Source organism: Ixodes scapularis, unplaced genomic scaffold (assembly GCF_016920785.2).
Source record: "Ixodes scapularis isolate PalLabHiFi unplaced genomic scaffold, ASM1692078v2 PGA_scaffold12__126_contigs__length_90152505, whole genome shotgun sequence".
NCBI lineage: Eukaryota > Metazoa > Arthropoda > Arachnida > Ixodida > Ixodidae > Ixodes > Ixodes scapularis.
In genome coordinates, this window is record NW_024609838.1 from 51688725 (window position 1) to 51713280 (window position 24556).

General features: G+C 44.6%; 1 pseudogene; it reads left to right on the forward strand.

Moving 5' to 3' along the window:
* The window catches only part of LOC120837002, a 46935-nt pseudogene extending 29513 nt beyond the window's left edge, over window positions 1-17422 (forward strand).
* The last annotated feature ends 7134 nt before the right edge of the window (window positions 17423-24556 follow it).

Genomic DNA, 24556 nt, shown 5'->3' on the forward strand with positions numbered 1-24556 from the left:
CCGAAGGCTGTCTGCACCGCAGGCGCTCAGGACTAGACGGGTAGCTGCGACGGATGGAGCAGTAAGCGCCCCGTCGTGTCGGTTGCAGTGGCTTGCTCGGGCCGTCAGTGCACGCTTTATATTTCTGGCTTCGGTCACAAAACCATTGACAGCGTTCGGAGGATTGCGTACCAGGACTCCGAAAATTTCACTCTTCACGCCACGCATGAGGGCGCGAAGCTTCTTCTGCTCATTGGCCTCTAGATAGCTAGGGCGCTTAGGGACCGGACATACTTAACAAAGCTTGCCTCGCTTTTGTTGGGGCCCTCTACCCTTGTTTGAGAAAAGTTCCTCACTCGCTGCCGACGGTGGGGGTTGATAATCGACCGCTTCAATTGGGCGACGAATGACATCCACGAAGTAAAGGAGGCTTCGTGGTTCTCAAGCCAGTGCTTCTATCTGCGCTAAAGCGAGAAGTAGAGGTTCAAGAGGCGCTGCTCAGCCATCAATCTGTTGTGCCGGGCTACAATTTCTTAATGCTGCAGCCAGCTCTTTACGTCTTTCTGCGCTTCACCGTGAAAGGACGTCGGATTGCCGGGTGTGACGGGCAGAAAGTCGACGGGTCGCGGTCTTTTTCTTTGGATTCTGCGGCAGGGGTCTGAATGACGGAACTTGTCCTTTGTTACCGCACCTTGCTGGGGCGTCGGCGTCTTCCACGGAGGCTGGCCCTCGGCGGCTTAACGCCTCACTTGGCGTACCCCTCTACGGAGGGGTACCCTTCATGTGCATAGAATGCGATACCCGCACCTCCACCAAAATTTTACGAGTGTCAAATTATGAGGCGATGAATAACTTAAGAAACTAAACGCTTAATGGGGCGAACTTGTGCCCAAAATAAAATAGAAGAATGTCAGCGTCGCAGGCGTCGATGCCGTAACAGCTAGACAGAGCGCTGTGGCGAGACTTACCCTGGCTCGCCACGCGCAGCCCCTTATGTAGACACGTAGGCTTTGTGACAATTTTCATAGAAGTTTCGGCGCGTAGAACATTCTAACCCGAATAAGCAACATGGTTCTCGAAGTAACCGGAACGCGACAATACAGAAACAAGAAAAAAGTACAGCCGCTGCCAGACCTCGAACCTCGGGTTTCCGTGTGCGGGGCAAGCACGATAACCGTTAGACCACGAGTGTTTTTTTTTTATTTCTTTATTGCTTGATTTTGGCACGGACAAGGCAATAACATACACTCAAATTTAGAGGTTAAAAACCATCAGCTCACCTGGCTGAAGCAAAAATGTTAAAATTCTTTGAGGTTAACAAGCCCCTCAAGGAGTGGCAACCATTCAGGCCAAGGTTGCTGGGCCTTATACAATTACTTCATAAAGTACATTTGGTATGCAAAATACTTGTGCACAGGACGCAGTTCGAGATCTGCACGGCGCACGGCCATGCGACACCGCCACAGACTGTGAAGGCCCAGTAGCATGACCATGTCTAGAGGTAAACCCTCTTTCCATTTAACAGGTTAAAAACGAATTCCATGCGGCGTAAGAGGCAGGTCCTTTTTTAGCGTTCTTTGCAGGACGTCCCAGAAAAACACTGCATCACAGCAGTCTAGAAAAACATTTTCGATTGTTTCTTGCTTTTTGCTTAAAATGCATATATCAATCCACGCAATAGGCACTCCCTTCTCGGCTAGCCATGCTTTGACAGATAAGGCTTGGCTGTGCAACTTAAAACAAAAAAAAAAGTTTTGGTTGAGGCGGGAACGACCGTTCTTTTTACACGTTTTAATACGTCCTGCCCTGGGCCTTCACTGAAAACTATACGGTAGAAAGGAGTGGGAAAAATTAAATCAATAATGTCGTTTGTTAACCGTTTCCGCGAGACACCACACAAGTATTCCAAAGAAAAGTGTGTTGTTAAAAACTGGTAAGAACCAACGACTTATTTTAGATAGCCGCGTACAGGACCACTGATGTCTATGCCAGACGACACAATGAACTCAGGAAGAGGGCTGCGCAGCCTCGCTTGAATGACCGTGCATAAAAAAGGATCTTTCTGGTCTCGAAGAAAAAAAAAATCTGTTAACCAGCTGCCTTACAAACAAATGGGAAAGTCCCAGACCGCCAACACTGACCCTTCGGAAAAGATTCCTTCGGCTCTCCCATACCGAGCTCCAAATGAAAACGGCAAATACACGATGAATGTGGTGAACGTTACTACGTGAACAATGCAATACCTGCAACACATACCAAATCTTCGCAGCAAGAAATGTTAAACAAAGATGCACGCGCACAAATTGATAAACCATGGCCTCCCCACTTGTTCGCCTTCGTGCGCAAAGCCTCAGTCTCATCGCGCCACTATTCGTCCGTGTTGCGATAGTGATTCAATGGTACCACAAGATACCGAGACGGCGAATCCGCCCAAGTAATGCGTTCATAAAGAGTCGGCGGGGAAGGCCAATCGCCGTGCCAAAGACCCACACACTTTTCAAAGTTAAAAAAACTGCACGTATGGTCGCAAAACGTTTCTGTCAACTCTACGGCTTTCTTTACACTGTCTTTGTCGCTAGAAAAAATTGCTACGTCATCCGCATGTGACAAGATGCGGACTTCAACAGTTTGTAACTTAAAACCTCGAATACAACTACTATGAATAACGCTTAAACAAAATGGTTCGAGAAAAATACAAAAAAGCAAGGGCTAAATCGGACAGCCTTGTCTCACGGAAGAAAGGAGAGGAACGCGCTCAGCCACACATTTGTTCACCACAAGTCGAGTGGCACAAATTTCGTATGCCATACGTTTATCATCACACAAAACTGCCGCCACATTTACATGATCTAAATTAGCAAAAAGGACTTGATGGGACACCCTGTCAAAGGCCTTTTCCAGGTCGACTTATAACACTGCCACTCTTCTTTCCATAGTGTCGCAACATTCCAAAATACTTCGTGCAACGCGTGCACGTTCGTTAAAATACTCCTTCCCTTTATACCACACGTCTAGTGCGCGCCGACGATAATGCTAATGACACTTTGTAATCGTTCTGCTAACACTTTCATGAAACCCTATTTTTATTGGTCATTGTAATAGGGCGGTAAGAACCAACGGAAGAGAGTTTCAAGCGGTCTTCAGTTTTGGGAATAAAAATCGTGTGTGTGCACAAAAACGACGGGGGCAAAACATTAAGAGTATACGCTTCGGTAAACACACAGTGCGAAAACGGGGCAAGCTGATATTTGAAAGCTTTGTAAAATTCTGCTCCTAAACCATCAGGGCCGCGTGACTTTCCCGGTTTCAAGTTGTCGATGGCTTTTCCTACTTTCCACAACATTATAGTAGACCACGAGTGCGCTGCCTACTTGGGCAGCTGCGCGCGCAGCAATATTTTACAGGCTGCTATCAAAGCCAGCTTTCGGTTACTCAGCTCTACGTCCGCGTGACGCCACTTTCCATCTCTGCTTCCAGTACAGCTATTTAATTCTCTGGCTCCTTAATACAGGGGGCCAAGGGCTGAGCAAGAATATCCTCCGCAGCTTTTTGTCTTATGGCGGCAGTACGGCATCTTGTGTCAAGCTCTTTGCCATATCATTTTACAGGCTGCCGTTGAATACAGTTTTCAGTGATTCAAATCTACGAGACTTGTGACGCCCCTCTCCATTCTTCTCCGCAATCGTATTGACTGGCGCATGAACACCACCAGAAACACAAAGTGTGGTGAAGTCCATATACCCCACTTTTTGTCAATTGGCAGCGGCGTGACATCTTGTCAAGACACGCCTATTTGCTTTGCCTTTTTGAGAAATTGCCGTCGAAGCAATCTTTCCCGAGGCTCAACTCTGCGTGCCACGTGTCGCCGCAATTTATGTCTTCTAACAGTAGCGCGATCGTACTTTATTGCCGCTCAACACCACCAGGGGACCAAGCCTTGAACAAGGAAATCTTCCGAAAATTTCGGTCACACGGCAGCAGCGCGGAATCTTGTCGAATACGTCTAACACTTCTCCATGCCATTTTAAAGACTGCCTTCAAAGCCAGCTTTCTGTGACTCAGCGCCACGTGTGACTTTTATGTGCACCAATATCAAAACCTTCACGGTGTTTTGGGCACGTAATAAACACCAATACCAATACCAATACCAATAATTCGCATTCGTTTGACTATGGCTGTAGCCAAAGAATGGGGCGAGAGTTTTACTACTTCAAAGGATGTAGTGTTCAGTCGGTGATGTTCCTGAGCAGTGTACTACAATTTTCTGTTCTACCCAGGAATGCAAGCCCCATGCCATAGAAACATTGAAGGGCAACTCCGCTCAGTTCTGAGGATTTTGGAATGATAATTGATTTCGCATAAAAATGCAACTGCAAACGAATGCGTACCTTGCTTCGAGAAAAATTGGTTACATATTGCTAAGTTTGATTTCAAACACGATTAGAAATCAAAATTGAAATTTCGGCTCTGTCCGGCGATGTTGGCCTCGGGCTGCAAAACAACATGGCTATCACTGTCACGTGGTACGACATACCGCGTGATCCTTTACGCAACGACGGGCGGGTTTTGGGGCGGCCGCATGACAGGCGCAAGTGTCGACTGCACCTCACTCTTCACCACGTTTTGGTGAAGAGTGAGACAAAAACCACACACTGTGAGACGACGACGGCCGTTGTGACGTGGGAGACGGAGGAAACGGCGAGACAACGGTGAGACGGCCGAATGGCTCATAAGAAGCGCGCTGCGCAGGCGCGCTACGCCAATGTCGTGGACAACGCTGAGCACCGATAGGAAACGTCGCTGGCGTCACTAGTTAAATTTGCCCGGAGAAGTAAAAACAAGCAAAAAGGGGCAATGGTGTTGACATTTAGCTCTATGTTACCCACGCCCACGCCGTAGCCTTGACTGCGTTGTTGGCTGCGTCTCAAATCGCCCGCTTGAGTCAGCCGATTTAGGCCGAATCGGCAAGTTGCAAAATTTGCCTAACTTTTTAAGAAACATGTAGGCAGAACTATGCTGTAATATTTGACGTATGGTCTTCGTAGGGGATAAACTGCAGCAAAGTGGAAAGTTGGGAAAATTGGTTCATACCCAAATATATAAAAGCGCAAAACAAAATATATATATATCAGGGACAAAAGAGTGGGAACGACACAAGGCGCACTCGCCACTGAAGTTTCTTTTATAAATACCCATATCAAGGCGGTTTCGTCGGTTGTTTTGACAAATAACCATTGTACAACCGCCTATTTTATGTTTTTCTTCTGCTGGGAGTGCGCCTTGCGTTGTTTACACTTTTCTTTGCCCCTGCCGTTCTTGGCGGGTTTATATATTTTCCTAGGTGATGCTGAAGAGTATTGCTTTTTTTTTTTTTTAAACACAAATGGAGCGCAGTAGCTTTTTGATCGTGCATAGGGTGCAGAATGAATATCTTACTGTTTTTGATTATGCTACGAATATCTGAGTATTTTGACGCAGGGGAAAAAAAAAACTGATGGAAATGTAAATTTTCTCGGAGTACAAACACAGTACCTGCCATATATATATCAAAATATACCGTTTTCTACATTAGCTAAGCCCGAAACGGATTGCAGACAACATAGATGGAAGCACTAAAATTTCTGGTGAAAGCAAAAAAAAATTGTTTAAAAGCAAAACGCTAAAATGTACCGCCCTTTGCACGTACATTGGTGAACACTTTATTATGGTTATTTACCTGCCATTTTTTTATGCTAAGAAGGCAAGCGTGTGCAGCACATGTAGCTACATTGCGTGCATTTTACTTTGTGTTTGGGTGATTCAGTGAAAAGTGGACATTGGAACTTTTCGCATTAGTATGCATGATCAATCGACAGTGGTCGTTTCAGTCCTGGTGTTTCCAGTTGACACTGCTGCCAGAGTTACCGCCCGATGTAAATATTTAAAATGACTATTTTTATCATGCATACCCTAAGAAACTCGACGGGGGTCTCCTTACTGGTTAGGTACGGCGGCCCCGAAGGCTCGTGAACGGCTGTGACATCTTTCGGGACATACTCACCTCGTCGGCGGCCTAAACAGCAGCGTAATACCCATTTACGCCTGTTTCAAGAATGATTAAATATACACAAAACCACTAAATATAAAACCATACACCACGCAAAACATATAAACAAGGCACTCTTGGTGTTCTGTTAGCATCTAGGATTAATTGTTAGGTAAAAAGGATCTTAGAAGAAATCACAAATTTCAAATTTTCCTGCTAGCAGAGGAAGCACCCGCAAAGGTGCACCGACCACACAGCACAGCAAATTGTTCCCGGGTTCAGGTGATGCCATTAAAGAAAACGGCATCGCTCTGGACAGTTGGCTGAAGCACGAGGACCGAGGACGCACTAAATAAGAAAACTGAATGCAGCACGCATTGCGGGCTCCCATTTTTAGCAAATCCTGAGCGCCGAAATACGCGAGTCGGAAAAGACTCGTCGCTCTTCGTCAGGAGGCAATGCAAAGGACTCGCCCGCAACTACTGGAGAAAAAAAAAAACGTTAAAGATTAAAAGTATGCGAGTATGTTCATGGTCCTTCGTCCCGTATAAATTTGCGCATGGTCGGCTTTTGTTTGGGTCGGGCCAGTCACGCGCGCGCGGGTGTTTAGTCTAAACAGTAGTCATAAAACAAAGCTTATATAGTGCCTGCATAATGCGGAACCGATAAAAAAGAGCCAATAGAGAGAACGTTCAACACGTAATAATTATTCACAGTAGCAGCCAGCGGCAACGACAGGCTTCGGGTTTGCTGCGAGGCAAAAGCAAAATCGTGCACTTTAGAAGTATGGCTTTTTCGATGCCGGTCTTCAACCTTAACTGAGGTAAAGAACTCCCATTACACTCTCTCCAGCATCTTGATTGTCAAAGTCGAAGCTTTGCCGCGAGAAGGACTAGACCGCTGAAGTGAGATGTTAAATTAAAAGAATTATGGAAAGCAAAACACAGCGTGCAGCCACTTACTCCAACGAAGTGACTCGAACAAGCTCGACTTGTCGATATCTTCGTCAACCTTATCCCCGATGTTGCGGTTGCGAATCACACCTTGTCCCTCATCCCGGAGGTTGACCGTGCTTTTTCGCACTCGTGTGTTCGAACTTTTAGGATTTGGAGAAGTCAGCCGCCAACGCCAGCTCTCGTCAGTTTTCTTTTTTGAATACGACATAATGTTGTGCATGATTTCAACAGGAATAAAAAAAGATTATGTGCGTGTTTTGCCCAACTCGTTGAGTGCGACCGGTGCGGCTATGCAATGCCGTAGTCTGCTCTCACGAACACAAACATGACGATATATCCAGAATGCACTGCTCGCTAGTCGCGCATAAATGCATGTTATGAAGGGGTCACATTAATTGAACTTTTTTACATAAACAGCTTTTTCTGGGAAATAACTTTCGGTTGGTTACCTAGTGTTTAGATGAGCATACATTTTGCTGTGGCCCAGAAAGTTTTTTTTTCTCCATAAGTACATGTCTGAATTTTCCTTCTATAATTTTAGACGTTTCAATCTTAATTTCATGGTCCTTTGCGAGATATTGCCACAAACGAAGAGTTAAGAAAACAATAAATAACTTGGTAACTAAAATTTAAATCGGTGGAACTTGGGTCCAGAACAAAAGGGAGAAAGATAACAACAGAGTTTCGCGGGCGTCGAAGTCGGCGAGACAGGATCGAACGCTGAGGCGAAACTGACTCCGCTCGCGTGGCCGAGTCCCTTATGTACCCTCGTGGGTTCCTGGGTCATTCCGCGTAAGTCTTTCGGTGCGTACAACATTCGGAACTCGATCAGACAAGAATGTTGTGGAACTTACGAGAACGCAGAGTTGAAATGACAAATAAAAGGACAGTCCACTGACTGGAATCGAACCTACACCTTCCGCACGACAGTCAAGCGCGGTAACCACTTGGCCATGCACGCTTTTTTTGTTTCTTTATTGCAGGGCAAAATAACACACGCATAGGTACACTAGAACATGCACAAGGAACAAATGGCCCGCCTTGCTATGGCAAGCGTCGTGGGGTTTAAATTTTTCGCATTGTTATGAGTACTTCAATTTGCGGAAGCCACTCGGGAACAGTTTCACGAGCCTTGACGAGTTCAAGAAAAGAAATAATGCTCTCACGGAAGTACTCCTGCGCTTCTTGTGCGTCACTGTCAGCATGGCGCACGGCCATCCGTGACCTCCAAATTCCGTGCAGACACAGTAGCATCACAAGATCAAACGGGACGCCATCATCGTTCTCCACAGATACATACCTGATCCCGTGGGGCTCGACCTGTAACTCTTTTTTCAAGGTGCGCTGGAGGCCGTTTCACAAAAGGACGCCATCCCAACACTCTAGGAAGACATGTTCAACGGTCTTCGGTTTCTTACAAAGAAAACGGTGAGAGCCCTACGGGACTAAGAGGCCCTCATCCTCCATCCACGTCTTTACCGGTAGAGTACCGGAGTGCAATTTAAAGAAAAACGTTTTAACACCGGGTGGCACTAGCATTCTTTTCACCTTTTTTAAAACGCCCTGACCCGGGCCAGCGGAGTACAAAGCTCTGTACATAGGAACAGGAAAAACAATGTCGCAAACATCTTTGTACAGTCTTTTGCGTGTCACTTCACTCAGATATCCGTGAGAAAAACGAGTTAATAAAAAACGGCATGACATCACCACTTCCTTAAGGTACCCATGAATACCCCCAGGCAAGTAGGACGAAGAAATCACAAACTCGGGCAAAACCCGGCCCAGCCTTACTTGAAAAACAGTGCGTAAAAAAGGATTGCCAGCATCTCGAAAAAAAAGAAAACGGTTTACTACTTGACGCAAAAAAAGGTGCGACAAGCTGAGTCCGCCCTCGCGGACGCGCCGGAAAAGGTTCATTCTGCTCGTTTTCTCCCACGACGAGCCCCAAATAAAAACTGCAAAAACACGGTGAAGTTTCTGCACGTTCACTCTAGAACAGTGCAACACTTGCATTACGTACCACAGCTTGCTTACAAGAAACAAATTGCAAACTGTGGTGCGCGCGAAAATAGAAAAACCCCAGCCCCTCCATTTCTCGGCTTTGTCGCGGAGTTCACCAACTTGACTACGCCAGTTAGGCTCGCTATCGCGGTAATATTCAAGAGGTAGACCCAAATACTTAGCAGGGGTGGATACCCACCTTATATTCGCAAACGTGCTTGGCACTCGGCCATGCACGCGCGTGTTCGCCAACGTGCGTGGCATTACTCCCCCTTTAAAAGTGCTATCGTCCCATTGCGACGTGCTCGGAACTAAAAAAAATGTAAAAATAAGAAAAATAATGGCAAAATACGTAGACTTGTGCAACATAACATTTCGAGCGTATTACAAAACACAATTCACACTCCTATCGATCGTAGTAGGGCTTGAGGCGCACGACGCGGACGAGCCTGACAGGCGGCTCGTCCACGTCGTGCAAAACCAGATGCGGTCATAATATAAAAAAGATGAACGGCGAAAAAAAAATTGTGGTCACTTCATCATTCGTTGTGGGTGGTAGCCAGCGCCCCTACCTTGTGCACCCTGTTTCGGTGTCGGTTTTTGTCTTGGGAATTATATAAGAAATACTTGCTTTATAAAAGAAAAAAAAAATGTGGAACACATAAGTGACTGGAACGATTATAAAAAAGAGAGATGGGAGAGTCCTATCTCTTTCGTGTAGTACAAATGACAAAATATGTATCTGTTATTATTTAAAAAAATAGATTCTAATAAGATTTTTGCAAAAAAAAAACACAGATTATTGTTTCCTAATATATATAAAGCTTTTCAGATACGGTTAGTGTTTTTTTTCTCTTTTTTTTTCTTACGCCGGACTTTTTTTTCTTCTAGTTCTAAACAAAATTATTGTTGCACTTCCACAATAAAATATAATGAATTTAATGTTGATGAGCTATACAAAAACGGAGTAGCTATTTCACACTATGCGTGATATTGTTTCTTAACTCTTAAAGGGGCCTGCAAATACCTTTTACAAGTTTTTAATTTGCACCGAACCTCAGCACACTGGACGTTGTAACGTAATGAAACTTTCCGTTTCTCGAATTTCCCTTTAGTTTAAAAGCTTTAGGTTAACTAAAATTACAAAATCAAGCGAAAAAAACCTTCTTCATGACGTCGTTGGTCGCTCGAGTGCCTGTGGGCTAGAGGAGGGGTAGTGAGCTCAGCAAACGCTCACGGCTGCCGCGCTCCGTGTGGACGGCTCGAGAGGGCGCCACTAAAGCATGTTCTGGATAGCCTGTATGAGTATTGCGGCAAAAGCGTCTCGCATTGCATTTGCCACGCGATTAAACACTACTTCGACATGACACTTCATTGGCCACGAACGACAGGAAACGCGGGGTAAACATCAGTTCAGAACGGGAGCCACTTCGCGCTGCCATACCGCCAAGAGGCCAAACCGCAAGCGAAAGCTGCTCGCCGAAGGCCTTGGGAACGCTCAGAACCGGTCGGATCCTCCAGCGTGCACGACCGCAGCGCCACCGCGTACACCCGGGACCTTTCTACGCTCGCCGTTTGTTGGCGCCTGATCCCACTACACCTTTCTAGTATATGCCGCCTTTTCCACCGCTTGGTGGCGGGTTTGTCGACGGGTCATTTCTTGGTTCCGTACTTTATAAACTACATTTGTTTCTTTTACCATCTAAAATAGTGAAAAAACTACTTTTATGAATAATTGAAACAGTTCACGCCACGTATATTTTGTAATTCGACAAAAAAGAAGTTTTTAGCGGCCCTGACCACTGGTAAGCCTAGGACCTAAGGCGTCACATATCGCGCGCTTTAGGCACCGCGGTTGGTCCCCGTAGATGGATGACGTTTCCGCTTCGTCCGGTTAAAATATGAAGACGGACATTTATAGCTACTCTCTCCGTGCCCGCTGGCTTGCCAGAACCTTGAGGGACGTGGGAACCGCAAAAAAGTAGACGCTTAAGTATGATTGCAGGGTCCCTTTAAGCGCATATTTAATCCATCGCATTTATATAGCGCCTAAGATTTCTAGAGCATTCATGAGGCCTGCGACAAGTCACAGTGTCACGGGACGCTCTGCCATTGTCCCAAAGCGCCCGAAAGGCATAAAAAGTTTCGGTTTTCTATGATGTCACTTGACACCATAGCGTCATGTGACACATGACGTAACGTGCAATCATGAGGTCAGGTGGCAAAGTAAGGCCACATGACAGCCTGAGGTCAGGTAACACTGGGACGTCAGGTGACACCATGTAAACTCGAGAGATGGTAACATCGCGTCACAACATGATGTCGCGCTACAGCACACCCTGTGACGCTGTGACGCTACGCGACATCATGACTTCACGTGACACTAACGTGCGAATACATGGCGTGACGTCAAGCCTGTAGAACTCAGACATCGCGTGACAGGGTTACATCGCATGACATTGTGACGTCATAATGTCCCGGCGATATCTTACTAAAACACGCGAACTCAACGCGACTAGATTGCGTTACGTGATATTGCGTATCACAATGTCAATATTGTTTCACCACGTCACATAAAGTGGCAATGTGACATCAGGTGACACCGTGACAAACTATACGAGATTACCTCAATCGTGGAACACCCGCGGAGAGAAGTACTCCCCTTTAATCACTTCACTCCGCCTCCCGTCGTTTGAAGCTCCATCTAGATTTCTGTTTCCTAAGTGTGTGCTTCATAGAGCAGAGGTGGAATGTCATATAGACGCTGTGCTTCGAAACGTACAGTCGTCCTCAATATGAGCGTGAACACGCCGCCGTTGACCGATTGGTACTGCCAGCTCCAGCTAGCGGCGCTTCCACGAGTCACTGCGAGAATAAGCGCCTGCGCAGAAAGGACGGATGGGCTTTTACAAGAACGCACGCCACCCCCTTTTGCATGTCAGTTTAGATAAGGCACTGAGTGCTGCTTTATATATTTATAAAAAGTTGCGCGGTCAGTGTAGATGCGACCCTCCACGCGCGCTCCGTTTTTCTGATCTCGCTTCGTGCGCTATCTTTTCGTTAAGGCGGAACTGATTTTTTTTTTCTAAGGAGGCGCGCATGTATTTTTTTGACGAAAAAGCATGATGGCGCATTTTTGACGCTGTCTGATTGGTCCGATTAGCTCGTAGCATCGGCTGCGTCTGAATTTAAGGTGAAACGAAGTATAGATAAAACGTCTTCACTGATACCAACTTCAAGACCCAATCATAACGCCCCCGATTCCTACTTCCTTGTCAAACAGATTTGTTTTATACCATCAAGAGTGGCTATCGGCTATGCCGACACGCGCAAGCTACACAGCAGGATTTGTCGTTTAAAAAGCGCAGTCCGTGGCCGATTGCTTATCACAACCAGCGCTTCCAACTATCAATAAAACAAAACAGACGGGCCGCGGGCGGTTTTAAGATTCCATAACAGGGGTGATGCACGTTATCGCAACAGCGCATCCGTTCTTTCTGCGCAGGCGCTTATTCTCGCAGTGACTCGTGGAAGCGCCGCTAGCTGGAGCTGGCAGTACCAATCGGTCGACGGCGGCGTGTTCACGCTCATACTGAGGACGACTGTACGTATTGCATACAACACTTTGCAGCTACAATAGCTGCCATCTGGCGCGTCATGCGACGGGAGGAGAGCCTTGGTGGCAGAGGTGTGCACTGCTTGTGCAAGAAGCGTCTATGGGCAGGTCCGTAAGTGAGCTAATCTAATAACGTTTAGCGTGGCTGACACTGTGACGTCACATCGTGACACTGATGTTACGTGATACCTAAATCTGACGAACACGTCACACCACGTGACGCAAACCTCTGGCAAAGTGCCCTTCATTTGGCGTCTTTACTACACTCGCAAAAGGCGTTCATAATTAGGCCCTATAAGTGCCTCTGCATTAGAAAGAACTTGGCAAGAGCGTTAGAGACAGTATGTTTGTGCGTTGCTTCTAATATTTCCGTTACAATTTGTGGCGGATACCTAACATACTTCTAGGTATCGTATATTGTATAGAGAAGACAGACGGGCACACCCGTGCCTCAACTAAATATTACATTCATGATTTGCCTTGCTGGACCCATCAACCTGGTGCATATAAGACGCAATCTGGTGAGCACACAACCACATGATTTGGCCACCAAGTTCATATCTCGGCCCTGGTGTGTCAACCAGAACCTCTGGTGGGTGCACGAAGTTGTTGGTGAATACCTCAGAAAGTCTGGGGCTACTCCAGGATTTCCTGGTGTTATACCAATATTGTTTGGTGTATTTTTATTATGGAGGAACAAACACATTTGAAGCCTACAAAGCAGGTAGTATTTGCACAAGATACAGACATCGTTTTTTTTTTTACTTCGAATTAAATAAAAAACAGATTAGCAATACTTAAAAACTCATTTAAAACACTGTCCTAAATATTGTTATCAACGAAAGAATTTTCAAGGTAACAAATACATTACCTGTTAGACCGAAGTGTAAAACTTCACACTGTGACTTTAGTTGCAAACTAAAAAAAAGGTGCGCTAGAAAACATGATCGCGCTTCGAAGACGGAGACATAGAAAGGCCGGACACCACAGAGCGCTAACTTTCAACTGATTTAATTCAAGAACCTCAGCGTAGAAACACACTGTGTCACCGCATCACATCTCAACCAATCCGTGGCCCTGCCACGGATCGCAAGTCCGCCAACTCCTTATCCGCCAAGTCAAGTGACGCCACACTGACACAACACGTGCCGGAACTATTTATAACGTCAGCCTCCATCATCTCTCAAACAGTCCTATCTTTGTGCATAGCAAGAACAGTAGACGAAGCAAATAATGGTTTGCCCCCGCAGTCATGACAGTGACACGATAGATGGCCATCCCTTCTACTTCGTCTACTGTTCTTGCTAGGCACAAAGATAGGACTGTTAGAGATTGCTTCGTCTACTGTTCTTGCTGGGCACAAAGATAGGACTGTTAGAGAGATTATGGACGCTGACGGCTATAAATAGTTCCGGCACGTGTTGTGTCAGTGTGGCGCCACTTGACTTGGTGGATAAGGAGTTGGCGTACTTGCGATCCGTGGTAGGGCCACGGATTGGTTGAGTTGTGGTGCGGTGACGCAGTGTGTTTCTACGCTGCGGTTCTTGAATTAAATCAGTTGAAGGTTAGCGCTCTGTAGTGTCTGTCCTTCCTATGCCCCCGTCTTCAAAGCGCAATCATGTTTTCTAACGTACCATACCAACTTGCCCAAAAATCAGCACTTAACAGAAAGGTGAGCTTCAGTTCACTCATGAATTGGAGTTTTCTATAGAGAACCATGATGCCTGCCAAAGCCAGAGACTAAAATTTGGGCGATCAAGAGTTTACTGCTTTTCATTATTTCACACTATATATATCTAATTTTACTTTACCGCAGACCACTATTTTGTTACAATTGGCAGTTGGTGGTTGCAGTCTCATTGCACATGTAATAGCAGTACGAGTGTGGGGCAATGTCACTTCCCCTGCAGCACTGTGGTGTGCTGAATAGTTTGAAGAGATACCGTATTTACTCGCACAATGAACGCACTCGCGTAATGAACGCACCCCCAAGTCGGCTCTCAAAATTTCGACTTTTTTTCACTCGCGTAATAAACGCACCCCCAACTCGGATGTTAAAATTTTGACCCCCTCCCCCCATGCGCGCGAAATGAACGCACTTTTTTATCCTGGTGCAGCGAGGTCGCGAATGCATGGGCAGCGTGGGCAAACTAAACGCCTTGCAAAAGGCGTTAAAAAAATCCGCAAAGATCCAACGGAAGCAAGAAAAAAAAAACATGACGCGGAGCTTTTTTTTTTTTGCACAGCGCAGTCTGGACTTTTGGTTCGCGCGCCGCCGCGCGCAAGGAGGTAAGAAACAGAAGCGGAGAAGCGCTCTAAGCGAACAAAACAGCTTGGGAAAGGCGGCAAACAGAAAGAAAAAAAAAAAAAAACCCAAGGAACTAAGAGAAAACAAAAACAAAGAGGAGCTTTTTCTTTTCTTATCTTTTTTTTTTTTTGCTCGCCGCAGTTTGGTTACGGGGGTTCGCGCGCCGCGCGCAAGGAGGTAAGAAAGAGGAGCGGAGAACCCTCTGAGCAAAGAAAGCAGCTTGTGAAAGGCGGCAAAAAGAAAAAGAAAACAACCCACCGAACTGAGAAAAAAAAAGAGGAGCTTTTCTTTTTTTGCACAGCGCAGTTTGGTTACGGGGGGGGGGGGGGGGGGGCGGAGGGGTCGTGCGTCGCGCGCCGCGCGCTAGATAAGCGGATAGCCCTCGACTAAGCAAGGCGTAAGCAAACAAAACAGCTTGCGAAAGGTGGCAAAAAAAAAGCAAAAAAAACAAGAAATTAAAAACATTTTTTTTTTGTACAGCTTAGTTAGGTTACGGGGTCGGCCGCCGCGCGCAAAGAGATAAGAAGTTACTTCGATTTTTCAGGATAAAAGGTCCCCTCATTAGGCAAGTAAATACGATGCAAAAATTTTACTTCGTGTAATGAACGCCCCCCCCCCCCCCCCAACTTTACATCAGTTTTTCGATAAAAAAGTGCGTTAATTCTGCGAGTAACTACGGTAGATGATGATGAAGACAACGAAGAAAACACTTAATGCGCCGGGATCTGGAAACTTCAAGCAACATTTCTTTGAGCAGAAGCTGGCACCTTGTCAAAGAGTGCCTGGGACGACATACGAATGGACAATCTTTCTCTGTAAACAAAAAGGAAAGTGATTTTATTTTGCGATTTCTGTTCGAAACCAGTAGCATATTTGGCATTGCTTTGAACTTTGATCCAAGAAGAAACTCCTCATGTTGAATTTACCTAAACAGGGACATAGCCTTATTTTATCATGGAAGGTGTTCTTAAATCCGCTAGGCAACAATACTGGGTAGAAATGTTTCTCACTTTACTCTGGCTACTGGTAATAGGGAGATCCAAATACACTTGCATGAAAAACGACTTTAAGAAACGAGTTCGTAGACGCGTAATTCTAAGAATAGGCCGGGCGTTTCATGCAGTAACTTCTTCGCAAAATTTGATGACGGAGTTTTAGGGATCGAATCGTTGGCATTGTCAACTACGCAATGGCATGGACACGGCTGCACAGCCACGATGAGGTCATCTAACCTGCCGCTCCACTCTGTTATGCAGCGGTTACTGTTGCTGACGCTGCCTGCTGAATGGCCGGAACCATCGCGCTCGCCGTACGTCATCACAGCAAGCAAGGACACACCGAGCTTCGGCCACTATCGTGGATCAGCGTTTGCTGACTGTCTTCGGTGAAGAGGACACGGTCTGGACGAATTTTCCATCCCTCAAGCTGAGCGGCAACGAAGCGCCAAGAATATAAACATCAACTGAGCTTCGACCTTCAAAAGAGGCGTCATCGCTCCACTGGGCTTGTGGGTACGGCTGCACTGTCACGATGAGGTCATCTAACACGCCGCTCCACTCTGTTATACAGGTTTGTACGGTTGAATGTTGCTCTGTAAAAAACGATGATTTGTTTTTGGTAGTGCTGCCGTGCCTGAAAGCAGCTTTGAAGCGTTTTCTGGACCTGTCAATGCTTTGCGGTGATATAAAAAAAAAACCGGCCCAACTACTGCGGAACTTAATGTGATAGTAACCACCCAACAAACTACTGTTCAACAGTTTCAGACAAAGTATGACTCACTGAGACAGAAAGTGAGCGAACTTTCCAAGGAGCGTACAAATAAACAAAAAGAATATTCAGAATTGACTGGACGTGTGCGCACGCTAGAAAAAGAACTCGCTTTCCTAGGGCCAATCCGCTGGTGACGCAAAACAATGATTCTAAGTTAGAAGCTGCGCACGCCGAGCTCTCTGTTCTAAAAACGCGCTGTAATGATGTAGAAAGCCGGTCACTCAGATCAAACCTCGTATTCTTCGGACTGAAAGATAAAGATAGAGAAACGTGGGCAGGATCAGAATCCCTTATCGTGAAAATTTGCGCCGACAAAGTGGAAATAAAACTATATCCCCAATCCATTGATAGGGCGCATCGAATCAGCGCGTAAAATGAAAATAAGAAATTGCCGATCGTTGTGGCTTCCGGCTTCCGGTCATAAACTTAAATGTAGCGGCTTTGCCGTCATTGAAGATTTTCCGAGGCCCGTTCAGTTATCAAGAAGAAAGCTAGTTGAATTCGCAAAAACCCAGGACTGTCGATTCAAACTGCGAATGGACCGAATATATATTGATGACAAATGCAATATGTTTGACCTTGAGGGTTAAAATGTATGTGAGGTCGCCACATAACAACCAAAAGACCCAGGGAAGTTCCCTTAGCGTCAACTATATTATCATCCTTGCATCATGGCACCATACAGGATGACTCTGAAAGTCACGCTGTGCACTTTGGCTGTTCCGGTACAAATGGCAGATCAAAACAATATAAAAAAGTACTGCTAACGGACACTTGGACGTTGGAACAGTAATCGTTATAAATTGCCGTAGTATTAAAAATAAGGTGGATGAGTTCATTGGCTTACTTCAGACAGTTAAACCTGTGATTTTCTTAGCTACTTGGATGCCACTGTGGTTTCAAGCGAAGTGTTTCCAGATAAATATACAGTATACAGGAAAGATAGAAGCCTACACGGGGGAGGTGTTTTCATTCATGTGAATAAGAATATTCCTACCAGTCCGATACTGATTCCGGATGTTAACATAGAAACAGTGTGGTGTCAGATGTCTTTTAATGGTAAACATATTTCAGTCGGTGTTTTTTACCGTCCCCCAAACGAGGGCAGCGTAGTTTTAAAACTAATATATATATTCATTTAGGGCTCTAGGAAATATGTTTTTTTATGGGTGGAGATTTTAATCTTCCCTATTTGGTGTGGGAGAATGACAATGCCCATGGCTCGGGAAGCTCACTTAATAATAAATTTAATGTCATTCTAGAAATTTTCGATCTAACACAATATGTCACAGAGGGAACACGTCTTTTATATATTTTAAATCTTCTACTTTGCAATATGCTGGGAGCTATTGACAACGTTTGCGTAATACCTGGTATTTCAGATCATAGAGTTGTGACAGGGCAGCGCTAGCTCACCCAACGGTACATTAAGGGAAGTGTCAAGAAATGACGGTGTATTAATATGACAAAGGAAACTATGATGCCATAAGAAATGAATTGGTTGTTTTCCTACCATATTTCTTAAAATGAACAGATGATGTTCATGACTTCTGGCATATCTTTAAGCTCAAGTTTTAGGAGCTTTTCGACAATTACGTTCCCTCGGGAATTTAATCTTCTAACACTAAAGACAAACATTGAGTGACGAAAGAGGTAAAACATATTATTAGGCAAAAACAAAGAGCTTATCTACAATTCAGAGATAACGGTGGAGCAGTCAACAGTTTCAGCTTAGAGCAAAGTTTCACCCTTTTTAAAACTGCAGTTAAGGAAGCAAAAGAAATGTGCTACGGAAAGTTAGACGCAAAATTAGAAATGCACCCCAAAGAGTTTTGGAAGGCAGTAAAGGTACATAAGAAGGACAATAGGTCTGTTCCTCAACTTTCATTAAATGACCAGCTGACAGTGGACGATAAAAGCAAAGCTGCGTGTCTAAATAATTACTTTGAGTCAGATTTTCAAGGCTACTAAGACGATCTGTTACCCTACAGCGCGATCTGTGATGGAACACGCGATGTCACCCGTAGAGATTACGTACAACGGTATAGCATTATTACTAAGAGATCTTGATGTAAAAAAATCATCCGAGCCTGATAATATTACTCCACTTAAATTAAAGAATTGATCCGTGGAGATAGCAAACTATTTATGTGTGCTTTTCAACAAATCATTAAAGGATCAAAAGCTTCCAGCAGACTTTACTATCGCAAATGTTGCACCGATACACGAATCAGGATCCAAGAACTTTTTGGAACATTACCGAATATTTCTCTCACGTGCATATGCTGCAAACTAATAAAGCACGTGATTTATAGTAATCTTATTACACACTTCAACATAGATAATTTCCTTATCCGAGATTACCATGGGTTTCAATCTGGAGCATCCTGTGTGACTGTGCTTGTTCACGTCTTTCACTTTTTGGCGGACGCCATGGATACACGACATGAAATAGACTGTTTTATTTTAGACTTAAAAGAGCCTTTGATCTCGTAAACCGTGAATTGTTATGTTATAAACTTACCTTACTTGCCATTGATAATAATGTTTTAGGTTAGCTTTAGAACTACCTAAGAGGACGAAAGCAGTGCGTATGCTAAATGATGAGAGGTCTGATTACGTTGGTGATTAAATCTAGTGTCCCCCAGGGTTCTGGTCTGGGACCTTTGCTCTTCCTGGAATATATAAATGATATTATTAATGGAACACAATCAAAAATAGGACTATTTGCAGACGACTGTATTATTTAGAGAGTAATTATTAATTCGAATGACGTAAATTTCCTACTGGGTGAACTCGACAATATTTCAATGTGGTGCAACAACTAGAAAATGCATCTGAACGTTAAAAAAGGTGTTCACGTGAGATTTACGCGAAAGCAAAGGTTCATTCGTTCAACGTACATAACAAATAATGAAATGATTCAGGCTAACTCAAGCGTTAAATACTTGGGTGTAATTCTATTCAGCGATTTAACGTGGAAAGCTCATGTGGAAATGGTAACTCTGAGGAACATACGGATGCCTAATTTTTACGACGGAATTTTCGACAAGGTTCATGCAAAATGAAAGAAACTTTGTATTTTACGTTTATTGGCACCTGTATTGAATATGCAGAAGTTGTGTAGGATCCCCACCACAATAACTTAATAGAAAATCTGGAAAATATTCAAAATCAGCGTGCTAAATTTGTTCCAAATGATTACCAGCGCCGGGCAAGTGTTACCACCATGAAGATAATGTAAAGTTGAAATCACTAGATGAACGCAGAAAAATGTTTACGTTGAAAATTTTACATTGAATATACAACAATCACCTTTTAATCAGTCGAAAAATGTTTTTACACGAACCTTTTTTATATCGGGAAGAGCGGACCACCAGAACAAAATCCGACACTACTTATGCCGTACGGATGCCTTTTGCGTTTTTTTTTTTTGTTTTCAAAAACTATAGACGAATGGAAGAGGTTGGCTATTGACGGATATGTTTAACGTATATACAAGTTTGTTTGTGTTTCGATGTTTTTGTTAAAATTTAATGTATTTCATGCACTCACCCCTGCTATAATGCCGGAAGGCGATGCAGGTCTATCTCTAAAATAAAAAAGAAATCTTCAGGATTTAATGATTGAGCTTTGCGATTACTGCTGTAAAATATTCAAATGCAGCTGATACAGGTGGGACACGAGAACAACGTCAGCGCTCAACTTCAGCTCATGATTATCATTGCCTTCACGTGCACTTGGGCAGTGGCTCGTTCCCAAACGCTGCCGTGGTTGCAGTAGCCAAACCTTAACAATCTGTGAAACTCAGCCAGTGCCCTGTGCATCGGCGAACCCAACGTGTGGCCACTGGTGGCAGAAACTTGACTCAATATCAGCTTATCACTTGTTATCACAGCAAATTGGTGGTGAGGACATCTCGTTTTTCTCAAATTTTTATTCCATTCCCTGTCCGTGAAGAAAAAACTACGGGTCTTTTATTTACTGCGAATATCACCGACCGATTTTAGGTTAAAAATATTGAAAGTAGAAATAGTTTTTGTCACCTTTAACTTGACGACACACAAGAAATTATATAGAAGAATAGACGCAGAAACTCTTTCTATAAATACACTTGCGTTTAAAGCCAAATCACAATGTGCGCATTACAGGTTTAAAGGCCGACGTACAGCCTCGGTTTTTTGCAGAGAAGATGATCCCCTTAGCGCACCCGTCTGTTAAACTGTGAGGGGAGCCAACTGAGACAAGGTAGAAAGTGGAGAGGATGTAGGCAAGGAGGAATCGAGAAAGACTGGATAGCGCGAAGTGTAAGTCGGTCTTCAAGACCACACAGTTTTTATGCACAATTATTGGGCAGGAGATCGAACTATAGGTGGCACTCTGACCCGTTTGTTTCCCCACACCTTGGTGTTTACTCAACACAAGGCCTGTGCACGTGCCCACAGGGCTTTTGGGCTTGTTTATGTCATCCTCTACAATAGGGCGCGGTGCACAGTTTAATGTAAAAAATACTAACAATCGACGAAGCGACGTTAAGTGCCGGATCTATCCTCAAAAAGTGTGAGCCTGACCAACTTCGGCTTTTGTGCTGAGCTTGGACCGTGCATGCTGCATTGTTCATGCAAGCCGGAGTTGAAACAAAAGAGCCCTTCCATCCCTCACCGGAGAACACGAGCTCCAACCGAACGCTGACGCCGCGTTCGGTTATGTCGGCCGAGCGCTGAGTCATTGTATTTGTTTTCCCCATCCGTGTAGTTCTGAAGTTAACCGCTTGGGGCGTCAAGGCCGCTCCTCCTCCCCAAAAGTTTATAGCTGCTGAAATGGTCAAGCAAATGAAAGAAGAAAGGAGAGGAAGGAAGACAAGGCTAATGAAAGGCACAAATGGCACTGCCTTGAAATAATAAATTAAGCTAGTCATGAGAACTAGCATGCAGGCTAAAGGGAAAATGAATGCTATCGGTTCAGCCCGATCGTGGTTGTGTTTCCCGTAGCGTACCAGTCAACTTAGCTTTGTTTGGAAATTTGTGTTTGTCCTTTGTCTCCCTTGTTCCTCTTCCTTATGGAATTTTATCGTCTTTCTTGTTCATCTCACTCAAACCTTTGCATTGAACGCATTATCATCACTCCGTTGGGGTACGTGCATGCTTCCCGACTTGCTTTTAGTCACCATCAAGTTATTTTACTTGAAACAAAGACCGCAGGTCCAAGCAATAAAGACGATGTAAGCACGGGCAGGTTGTAGCGAAGTGTGAATATGACTCCAATCAGAGTGCTTCAAAATAAAAGGAAGAAAAAAATCACCAATGCCGCTTCGTTAATTATCATAGAAATGCGTCAGCATTTGGCACTGCGGTTATATCAAACAAAGCATGGTGAATGCAGGTTCTCATCCCTTTCGTGTCTGGTGAACATTCCCGAAACCCCTCCTCTCTCTGATGCAAGCAGATAATTTCACTTAGAGTCTGCATAAAGGACGTACGCGCGATCCTCGTACTATGACACAGCCATTCTGTTGTGCGAATTTATTCGCCTCGAACTTGCGTTTAGTCCTCCCGAGGATAGATCGCACACATGAGCAGCCTGTACACGTGATGTACAACACATATTCCGCCGTTTGAATCATCAACCTGTGTGCTTACGGCCCGGTGTAATGGTAACAGTACTGCGCATCAAGAATGGCGTGACAGGCATGGCAGTTCAAAGAACGGAACAGCAGCCCGTGTGCATCCACAGATCTCTGAAACCGGCGGCAGGAGATTCCAAGGGCGTCCAAAGCGTGCATTCTCACCCTGTCCGCCATCTCTCGGCGCTTGCAAGTCTGTCCTAGGCAGTTTTCCACAACCAGTACGGCTGAGGCATCATCCTGTGGCGACAATGTGAACTTTGCTTTGTCCTAAAGTCAAAACCAGTTAAAGGTCAGCTCATATACCAGGACGCTGATGCTAGTGCATTAATGACGCATTAAGGGTGGGTTGCATAATAGTGGCGTCGAAGTTTATTTCGCATAGCATCTCTGATTGTCAGTTCAGCTACCTGTCGAGGCACGACCACCAGCGAACAAGATCAAAGAACCTGAGAGACCCTTGAGCTAAAAACCTTGTTCAGTGGTTCTCAACCACTGATGTTTCACGGACCCCTTGTGGATCAGTGGAGATGACACAGGACCCCGGTCGTGAAGAGGGGAAGGGAAAGGTATAGAATAATTATGATAATGATTTAGTAAACTAATACAACTAACAACCAAAGTAACGTAGACTTCTCTCCCGGACAAATCCATGTGAAAATTCATCCAAAAATGGGAAAGTAAAAGTTTCGTCTCAATGCGAAACAATAAAAATTTTATTAGTGGGCTTGATTGATGAGGCAGGGCATTGTGGACCCCTAGAATGCCTTCACGGACCTCCATTTGAGAACCAACGACCTTGTGGATAAAAAAAACATCATACGCAGACTGAAGCTTATAAGAACAACTGGATATTAAGAATGGTTCCTGAGAAAAATATAGGTCAAGAGACTACTTCAATTTGGAGTAAAAACACATGGAAGGCTGATTCGACAGATTTCTAATATTCATATTGTTATAGATTTTATTATTATAAACATGCCATTGTCTTTGGTGTAAAGAATTTCACTAAATACCCACAAAGGCAAACATATAATCCAGAAAAAGTTTTCTCACTTTAAAATGCACACACCTATTTTTATTCGATGTTTATAACAAACACCAGCATTAGCACCCGATTGAAGTAGTATAAATGTAAAAAAAAATAATTGGTTTTGATCTATGTCAAAACACTCGAATAAATGTAATAACTCTGTGCCATCATAAAACACTACTGACGTAGTTTTGAGGACTGAAAACATACGTATACTGGAAGGATCAAAAGCAATATTCTAGCAGGAAAACGTCTTCTTTGTGCCTCCTGTATGTTTTGACTCCGATGGAATAATTTTTAATATATGCTGATGTTTTATTGCTGCTTCTTTTGAATAGGAGAAGAAGAAAAAAAGCTTGATTAATGTTTTTCCGAGCAACTAACGCCTTTTTATTTGCTTAGTCGTTTCCCTCATCCCTGCGCCCTGTTGTCTGCGGCTATCCAGTTTGTCCACTCGATTAGCCGTCGCTGGTTCTCAGGCGCTGTGATGGGCGGTTCAGACCCCCAAAAAAGACGTCCAACTCCTCCTGCACCATCTTGGAAGGATAGAGGAGGGGCTGGATGTACCTTCCCGCTGCTGCCGTGCAGGCCTAAGAAGAGTGGTCTGGGTTGGTCTGGGTTGGTTTGGGATGTTGGCAGCACGGACTTTTTTTTAAACTTTATTGGGTGAGGAATGAAAAAAATATTCCGAGGACACCTAAGCACTACTTATGAGTTGTGAATGCTAAAGCAGGAATGTCGTTCTTCCGTTCCCTCGGTTCGTCTGCGATCTACTAGCGTGGTCAGCCACGTTTCACTACTGCCGGGGTTGCGGCCACCGATGATATAGATAGATGCTTCAGGCGGCGCCATGGTCCTCGGCACCGAGTGGAACAGAAGCGCCGGCAGCCTCGGCAACCCGTGACACGAGAGCGGCGGCCAAAAGCGAGCCACGTGGCACTCGTGACAAGGAGCCAATGAATCCGCTGCAACAGACTGCAGGCTTCACGTCATTACACAGAAGAATTTACGTGCCGCTTGGCACCTAAATACCCATTTCGTCTTCGCTTTTATCCACCGTCGTCTCCGGTTTTTCAAAAATGTGAGTTTAATGTTCTCCAAATCTATTCCCTCACTGACGTGTCCAAAATGACGTATGTGGCGCCATTGCTTCATAAATTTATTACTCGATTCTTTATACCTTCATCGATGATATTCCTCTTTTCACACCTACTCAGTTTAATGCGTCTCTAGCACTAGATGCGA